This window comes from Poecilia mexicana, unplaced genomic scaffold (assembly GCF_051168715.1).
Source record: "Poecilia mexicana isolate PSO_F unplaced genomic scaffold, ASM5116871v1 scaffold_7, whole genome shotgun sequence".
Taxonomy (NCBI): domain Eukaryota; kingdom Metazoa; phylum Chordata; class Actinopteri; order Cyprinodontiformes; family Poeciliidae; genus Poecilia; species Poecilia mexicana.
This window is the reverse complement of record NW_028263376.1, coordinates 2,938,597-2,948,471: the sequence shown is the minus strand read 5'-3', so window position 1 is coordinate 2,948,471 and position 9,875 is coordinate 2,938,597. Positions and strand designations below refer to the sequence as shown.

Here is a 9,875-nt window from a genome sequence, read left to right as displayed (position 1 = left end):
GTTCCAATAGTATTTGAGTATGGTGAAAGGCTAAAAATACTTTGGAATTAGGGCTGAAACGATTCCTCAAATGATTCGAGTACCTCGATTACTAAAATATTCGTTTACAACAGCCCTAATTGGAACACAAATACTGCTCTATGAGGAAATAAGAATGCACCCAAGATTAAATAGGCTACTTCAGTTGCATAAAGTAGGGCAAATGCTCCACCTGAAAGCACTTTAATTGCATTGTTTTAATTCAATTTAGTTTAATTGAATTGTACTGAACACATCCTTTCTCATAGTAGAAATTTTCTGTATGACTGTACCAGTCTCACTTTTACAACACATTTTGGTCAACTATTCCTTACAAAATTGCTTGAAGAAAAGAAAATTGGCAGACATTTGTTCATTGCAGAGTGACCTTAAGGTGCCTCCACAGCTTTTCATTCAGCTCATGTCTAAACAACAGCTGCAACTGCAACAACTGTTCTTTTTTCCAAGTATATAAAAGAAAATGTATAGAAATGATAAAAGATGGCACAAATTACTTTGTCAAATAGAAGTTTTTCTTCAAACTGCTGAAAGCCACTGGAAAACTAACACACAACAAAAAAAAAAGTCTGTATGGTGGTGGCGCAGGGGTTAAGCACAACCCACATATGGAGGCCTCAGTCCTCAACGCAGCTGCCACAGGTTCGATTCACAGCCTTGGCGACCTTTGCTGCATGTCCTCCCCCTTCTCTCATTACCCACTTTCCTGTCAATTAACTATCAAATAAAGACCACTAGAGCCAAAAAAAATCTTTAAAAAAAAAGTGTGTATAGCTCTGAAGGAATTCACACAAGTGTGTATACATTTATTTAAAAAGCAAGTCTGCTTCATCTTGATGACTTTCTACACTTATTCATGAAGATTTGACACCCAGTACAAAGTACGGTAGTTAGTTTTTGCTCTACCTGCCGCTTTTGCCTTTTTTCCCTGTCTAAGCTGAATGATTATTAGGTAACACTTTACTTGACGGGGTGTGAATAAGACTGACATGACCTCGTCATAAACATGACATAACACCTGTCATGAACATGAGTAAATCTTCATGAATATTTATGATTGTTGTCAAAGTATCATTCGGTAAATCATGACACTTTTAATACAAAGTTGACATTATTCAAAATGTCTGTTATGACAACTTGACATTAATTTAGACAAAGATGTCTTCATTATGACAACTTGACATTAACCAAGAAATCATGATCTGACATAAATTTGTCATAGTAGTCATAATGATTTAATTATTACACTATCAAGAGCTTTAACAAAACAGCGATTAATATTTCCACTACATTTTGAATAATGTCAACTTTGTATTAAAAGTGAGACTTTATGACAGTCATAAATATTCATGAAGACTTACTCATGTTCGTGACAGGTGTTATGTCATGTTTATGACAGTGTCATGTCAGTCTTATTCACACCCCGCCAAATAAAGTGTTACAGATTATTATTTTTTGAAATGCAATTTTGGTTATAGTGACATCATAATCCATTTTAATTATTGTTATTTTGGTTGTTTATTTTGGATATTTAAAATGTCTTGCAGTTTTAATGTTAAATGTGTTTTAGAAATATTTTTTTGAGTAGGTGTAGTCATAAACATGCCATTTTTATTTACATTAGTTGCAAATGGTCTCAAACGACTAAATCATCTTTTATCGCAATAATTTCTGGAAGAATTTATCAACCAGAAAAATTGTAACAGTCAATGACAATGAAAAGTGACAAAATGGTATCTAATGGTCAATACCTTCCAACTGCCTGAATTCCATAAATGTATCATTTACTTGGTCCAAAACACATATTTATACAGCTAGAAATATGACAAAGTACACCAATAAAGTTCAAACGTATAAAACAGGGAGAGATAAATGGTGAGTGAGCTAAACTGCTGGTTATGTGTTTACTCACAACAGAGGTACAGCAGCAATAAATATGATCACAATGTCCAAGAACATGGTGAAATTAAGCAAACACACTAATTGTGCCATGAAGCCATAATTTATATCACTGCATTATCTTAAAATTAAAACACATTATCTTCGTAAAGTGATGGTTACACTGGCACTGCAAGGTTGAAAGACTAAAGTATAAATCCAGCTAAGCAAAAAAAAAAAAAAAAAAAACCAGGTTGCGTTAACCGAATATTTTCCATATTTGACCGATTATGTTTTTAAACAACCGGAAAATTTAAAGCCCATCCGTCTTTTGACTAGGGGTTGCACCAATTAGTCGACTAGTCGACTCGTCGATTCTTTTCTCTGCACTGAGTTTTATCTGGGCCAGTCGACTAGTCGCAATTACATGACTAAACAGATTTTTCCCAGAAAATGAAAGAAGGTGGACTAGGTGAGTTCGTCAGAAAGCTCAAATTGTATAAAAATGTAAATAATTTAATAATTACAAACTGTAAATTACAGCATAGGCTACCGCAATAGGGGCGTTGCGCGACGCGGTGGTTAGCGCGGCGCCCCGCATACAGAGACTTTAGACCGCGGTAATCAGGAGTCCGACTCCCGTCCTCCATTCGCTGGGCCCATGCCTCTCTCCGCTCTCTCTGCCCCCTTACAGTCAGATCGTTGTCAAATAAACTAGTGCCGAAAAAATCCTTAAAAAAAATAAATAAATAAAAAAGACTACCGCAGTAATGTTTTACAACGCGTCATGATGTCAGGCTTTTTTATCCATCCAACTGATCAGCGTCACCCTGCGTATTGAAGCTTTTAACCTGGCAGCTTTACGCTCTTATAAAGATATGGTTTGACTACATCTGGAAACTAAGTCCAAGCTTCATCCTGAGGATCTGATAGAGGCGATCTCGGCCGCCGTCCGCATGTCGGTTCAGAGAGCCGCTGCTGAGTCAGCAGAGATCATGCTGTGCATCGGGCGGAGGAGCAGCAGGAGGTTTCGTTAAATTCAACTGTAACCAAACGGGATCCGTTCATAATAAGTTTGGTTTGTGATGTTCCAAAAGCACCATTGTGGTCAGTGTGATAATTTGACTCCTATACGAGTAACTATCCAGAGATCATCAGCATCAGCCGGTGTTTGGGGAAAAAACCAAAAAAAAAGTCAGACCCGACTTTGTACAACGAACTTTTCTCCCTGCTCACGAAGAATGATCTGTTTATTGGTCTTTTAATTCTGCATAATAGACTTAGTAAAAGCAGGAGAAGGGGAGTGTGTGTGTGGGGTCGGGAGAGGGTCCATATTTGCCGTGAAAATAGCTGATAAAGCCTCCACGTAGTTGTGAAGGGTTTTTGCGCTTACGTCACTATGACGTCACAGCGTCTAGTCGACATCGACTCGACTATTATCATGATGTAGTCGACCTTAAAAAATATGTAGTCGTTCAAACCCTACTTTTGACAGGTTATAATTAACACCCTTGACTGGTGCACATGGGCCGACATTATAGACTTTACGCAAAGATTTCATCGCAGAGGCAACTGAAATCAATTAATAAAAAATCCTTTGTGAATATCATCTCATGGACTCTGAACTAAATGGGTCTTTCTGACCGGGAGCTAATGGCGTGTTGAAGAGTTATGGACAGGACACTTTGGAGCGTCTGGTTAGGAAGCATATTCCAAACCTTTGGTTGAAATGGCGCGTTAAATTTAAGTCTCCATTACAGACCAGAGAAAACTAAAGAGAATGTAACGTTGTGTTAATCCATTTGAGGAGCCGGCAGTTTATCTTGAGGAAATAAATGACGATGCAAAAGTTAATTAGACTGTAGCATGTGCAGTCCGCTGCTCAACCACTGCGACATGGCTACGCCGCTGCAAAGAATTAAAAACCGCTGGAAGTAACTCAACCAGCAGTTTTAACAAATGGAGCCTTCTGGGTGCACGTTACCCAGGAGAGTGGCGTTCTGGAGGAGCGCTGCAGACGTAACATCTGTCCGTTTTAGAGAAGCGAAACCACGCAAAAAAAAAAATCTTGGTAAAAGCGCACGCCCGGACCGCGCAGGGTAAAACACTCAGAGTTCAATTGATCTGTTTGGATCAGACAGATCCAACTGACTGATGAATTAATGTAGATTTTTCTGCATATGGGGACCAGGAGGAAGAGTATTCAGACCCCTGTGGGTGAAGTGCTGGTAATTTAAGTGAAGTCGCTTAATTTAATTTATTATAAGTTATTGGCACCACAGTCAGTGGTTTTTGTCTCTAAGGAGAAAAATGCAGATGCATTCATCTGCTTAATTTGTGATGGGATCTGGATTCACGGTGAATATTAACTAAACCGCATAAAATGCGGCTAAATAGCCGATGTTGATATGATTATAATTTGATGGATAACAACCGATTGTTTTTCATATTGTCAGTCAAGATGACGGACAACAAAAAAGTCTAGCACGACCTATGGGTAGGTGGTTAACGGCCTCATATAAAGGCTCACAATATGTACATCCAAAACAGACCTATAAGATATTAAGAAAACATTACATTTTTACCATTATTGTTATATATTCTAGTGTTGCTTTTTATTAGATTTCACCAACTTTTTTCCTTCTTTGCAATATTGCAATTACAATATTACAAACACTAGAGATGTGCTGATCAGGTTGTTTCCTGCCAATTCCGATTACCCATGAGGGCCGATCACCGATACCGATCACAAAATTATGTTTTTAATCATAAGCACTACCAGTTACATTATGTGGAAAAAGGAACCATGAATTCACCTTAATTTAGACAAAAACTTGTTTTTAATAACTTTTTCCAAGAAAAAAAAAAACAGGCATTGTCCAAATTGTACTGTTGTCGCTAAAACTATCTTTAACAGACTGAAAACATATGAAGGCTCTGAAGAGGCTAAATAATGCAAAGACTCAAAATAAAACCTTTCAACATTGCCAAAAAATTCAAGTATAAAACTTAACATTCAAAGGCAAATACAGGATCCATTACAATAAACAATCCTGAGTTACTGAATGAAAACTTCCTGATAGCATGGCGGCTAGCTGATTTCTGCTAGTTCTGATTGGCTGTTTCTGACTAAGCGGAGTAATTATGCAGAACAGGGAGGAGGCAGAGGAGGTTGATTATTTTTCAGAGATTATCTGTCTCATGTTAGGAGAGCGAAAGTTTTAATACATATGTAAAATAAAAATTTTTAAGTTAGATGCTGCAGCTTTAAACAGAGGTTCGGTGTGAGAGTTCATTACCAGGTGGAGCAGAAGCTGCGCTCCGTCTGTGAAATATTACTACCTGTAGCGCATAACAGCGGTTCAACAGCAAGAGCAGAACCAGTGTCTTACACCACTAGCTCTAAGACTTAAATAATTTTGCGGGTTATTTGTTTAGCCTTCTGACCGTCATGCTAATCCGGGTGAGTGTAGCTGTGCGCTGCTTTACCTGCTATCTGATCGCTCCATATGTCTTTTTTACTGCAGTGAACCTCGATGTAGCCAAACTCCGTCAAGTATGGCATTGTTTTTATGCCATATTAGATTCGTCGTGTTGATGCATTTTGACGTGCTTCAATTTTCCGCTGCAACACGCAAACTTCCCCATTCACTGAGTGCGTTATAGTTCCACATCGCTTAGGATTTGTTCCTGCATGTTTGCGCAGTGTGAAGGAAAGAGACCAGCTGCACAGGCAGGCTGCGAAATGAGATGCAGGTGATCAGTTTGTGTGATCTGCAACAAGAGACCATGAGCGGCGATCACCGATCATACACTTTTTCACGGAAATCGGCCGATTATGATCGGTGGCCGATCGATCGGCACACTTCTAACAAATACTCATACTGTGATGAATTGTTATTCAGTATCTTGTGCATGTCTAGTCCAGAACATATCACATGACGATCAAAGTCTGGGTGAACATTAAATTGAATCAACACTGATGTTACAAGCAAAATCTGCTCTTTACAGATTACTGCATGTTAAGGGAATTATAGGAATTCAAAACCTATTAGAGGAGTACCAATATGATAACGGCAAAGGACTGTTTGGGTGCAATATTTCAAAGACCATAATATATCTGTTACATGCAATAAAACCATTTGCCATAAGCGGATATAGACAGTGGATGGAGGGATGGATGGATGGATGGAATATTTAACCGTTTACATGGTTAATAAAATGCTGCTTACTAGTTTGCATTTAATCGAAAAGTTTTAATAGCTGCAAGAAGGGTTGTTCACACCACATATCTGGCCTAGATGAGAGAGCGGCAAGTAAAAAGTTATTGTTGAAAGAAAGTCTTGTTATTTACCACAACTCATGTAGAAATTAGTTGAACTGATCAAATGAGGTCAAAATGTAACTTTCTGGATTAAATATAAAAACCAACACTGCACATCACCGTGAACACACCATCCTAACAACAAAACATAGTGGCAGCATCATGCTAAAAGCCAGACAGAATCTAAGGGAAGTTGGGTGGAACTAAAAATATGGTACTCCTGGGTGAAAACTTGTCAAAGGCTGTAAGACTTGAGACTTGGGAGGAAAGTGTCACCTTCCGACAGGAGAACAACCAAAAATATACAACTAGAGTTATGCATGTTCACTTGTTAAAATCAAAGTCCAGATTTATATCTGTATAATAATCTTTGGCAACACTTCAAAAATACTAAAAGCAGAAGTGCTTTCTATCCAATCTAAATTAGTTTTTTGCAAATAACATAAAAAAACCTTGAGCCTTTACACATGCAGAGCAAATAAATATTCCCCCTGAAAGCACTGAAATTGAAGCATAAGGTGGTTTATGCAAAGTATTGACGTTAGGCCAGAATAAATATGAGTGTCACATTTTTCAGACTTTTATTTGTAGAATAATTTAACAACAAAGCATAACTGTCCTTTTTGCTCAACAAGTATGTGCTACTATGTGTTGGCCTGTCACATAAAATCCTAATAAAACACACACAAAACAAATGAACGTGTGTAGCAGGACAGCGCAAGAAAAAGTTCAAGAGGTAGGAATACTTATGCAAGGCACATTAACTCTACATCAGCTTCTCCATCTCCATGTCTACTCCAGCCTTTATGAGACTCTGTCTTGTAGTATTTTACTGACATCTCCCACAAGACTGAAAACATCCAGGAATGAGAAAAGTTTAATTTACACACCATCTAAAATTTATACAACCATATTTCAACCATCTGCAAAAACATGTCGGACTAAAGAAATCTGATAGCCTTGATTCCTTTTTTTATTTTTTATCCAACTGCGTATTTGGATTTAAGGGGATTTGCACACCAGCCCCTGCTGTGGGCAAGCAGACATACACATGTGGAATGTGGAGGGATGCATCTGTCTATAACAATAACACACATACACACATACAGGGAGAGAACAACAAGGCGAGCTTCGAGGCCAAAATGCTAGATGGATCTGTAATGTAGAATACCGTGACATCTCTGTGTAAACACAAAGCAAAGTGCTGCAAAATACAGCTTGTTCCACACAGCATGATGAAAAAAGTCAGTGGTGCGTTTAAGTGTCACTAAGGAGAAAGGGAGTTTGTTCTTACCTGATGTGGCATATCAACCTTCACTTTGTGGAGTTCCAAAGGGGGGCCCAATTTTTAAAGCCAGGTCGCCGAATTTCCCAAAACAATTAAGCTGAAGGCGAGGTTTTTCAGCAACTTCCTCGCGCTTAGCAGGAAAAACGTTTCCCTCCGCTTCAAAGCAAGTCTATCAAAAGAAAGGAAAGAAGAGATGAATTAGAAAGGGCTACCTTATGGTCAGAGATGGTGGGGGATGGGGATGCTGACGTCCCGTTATTTCGTGCACGGGTACAGCGTACCTTTAACGTGACTGTGTAAATCTGACCACCCACTGGTTGCTTTGTTGGATCATTAGCCGCAAAACACAACTGAAACCCACTCCGGGAATGAGGTTTTTGGAGCTTTCGCGAATTGTTAAGGGTCATGTGGGATACACGCTCACCCACACAACACTTTCATTCAATCAAAACTTGCAAGTTGTAGCTATAATTGCCCGCTGCTGGTTACCCTCCCTCACTGCGCAATTTTGAGTAAAAAACAAAAAATGAAGAGAGTGAAACCATAACAGCGGTGTGACACAAACACACGAGTGGGAGAAAAGCTTGTTTAGCAGCAGGCTACACAGACACGAATTAAGTCCGGTTGCGAGAAGAATTGTCCATGTGCCAGGACGCACGGCCATATTTATTTGCTACATTTTAAAAGGAGTTTTTTTGTTTGTTTGTTTTTCCCCTCCTTCCCCCCTCTGCGCGCACATAAAGACAGAGCAACAACGCAGTCTCGGAGATAAACAAGCAGCCAAAAAGAAAGAGAAAAGCTGAGTTCGGCTACCAGCAGCGGTATGTTGAAAATGTCCCCCGAAATTATCTCAAGCTGTGTGTAAATGTTACAGATGCGCAGCGACTGCGGGGCGCTTTTCCCCGCCGTGACAAAACGGAACGGGGAGAAGCGCTCGTGACATCGTTATATCACAAATACTCCACGCGGCCAGAGACCAATAACAGCTAACGTTAACAGCGGCTGCACACTTTGCTGGCCTTGCCAGCAGCAGCCCCTGTGCTTCTAGGCACTTCTCTGCAACACGAAACGACAGTGTGCGTTAACTACAGTGCCACGACAGCGAGAAGACGCCTTCCTCTGCAGTCAACAGACCTCAGCTTTAAGAAAGTGCAAAACAACTTACATTAGTTCACGCGAAGAACAACGTTAGCTTACACTCCGTCAGTCCAATTTTTTTTAATCTGTATCGCCACAGATGGACAGCACTTCTACATAGTCCCGCCCCTACCATTTCTCAGTCAGGCATATCTATACATATATATTATTCTCCCCTGTATCCAATCACAGCACACCACTCTGGAATGGCGTGCACTCCCATTGGTGGATACGCCTGCCAATCAAGTTCTGAGATTTTTGGTCGTACCCACTATACAGGGGTGTGTCGTGACGTACCGGCTAGCCTGATTGACGACATGCGTTCAAAATGTATTTAACCTACATACTTATTTCTTCGTGAGGAAGTGATTGCCTAACGGTCTCTGTGTACTTTAAAGACTTTACCAATTAGCTTAAACATGTTGAGCTAATTCATGTTAAAAATTGGGAGACGTTTTCAATTCATTTTATGCTTTTAACCATTTTTAAGACATACATTGCATTACTCTGTTCCTTAACTTTTCTACTCACCTTAAGTCTTTATCAGATTTGACCTAAAAGAGACACAAAAAAACATCTCAAAATACCTCAAGCTCAGTCAGATTGGATGGAAAACATCTGGAAATGACAATTTTAAAGTCTTTTCTTATGAGTTTATATTTTATACATTCTCTAATCCGCTCCATTGTAGCTCAGGAGGTTTATCAGGGGATGCTCTTTGCATTCCCATAACATAATGCTGCCACCACCATGTTTCACAGTGGGGATTGTATGTTTTTAAGAGAATGTGCAGTGTTGGCTTTCACTTCTAAGAATATATTTGCATATGTTGTCAGTGTCATGTTTTATTTTAAATTTTTTCTACTATTTCACTTCCTAGTAGTTTTTAGACATTGTCTTGAAATACCTTCTGGGGACAAGTGCTGTAAATTAGCTTACGCTAAAAGCACCATAACACAAGGATGGGACTGTTGTTTTATTCAGCTTGTCTATATTTTTGTGTCTGTTCCTATCAAATAAACCTAATAAATAAATAAATAAATACATTTATGGGTAATTTTGGTCTCGCCACAAGCTTTTGTAACTTTCACATAGGTTGTGGCAAACGTTAATTTGACTTTTTACTGTTTTATTTTGTTTGGGGTTTTTTTGTTTTTTCAAATGTTACACCAGCATTATTTTGTCAAATGTGCACCCCAATAAATCACAATA

At 39.0% G+C, this 9,875-nt stretch overlaps 1 protein-coding gene across 1 annotated transcript in view; it reads right to left on the bottom strand.

Moving 5' to 3' along the window:
* Positions 1 to 8,798, bottom strand: part of LOC106934148 (vitamin D3 receptor A) — a 147,652-nt gene extending 138,854 nt beyond the window's left edge. The window contains exons 1-2 of the mRNA XM_088006880.1: positions 8,692 to 8,798; positions 7,533 to 7,695 (exon numbers count right to left, since the gene is read on the bottom strand). The gene's annotated coding sequence lies outside the window, so the exon portion shown is untranslated. The remainder of the gene's footprint in view (positions 1 to 7,532; positions 7,696 to 8,691) is intronic.
* Positions 8,799 to 9,875: the final 1,077 nt, after the last annotated feature.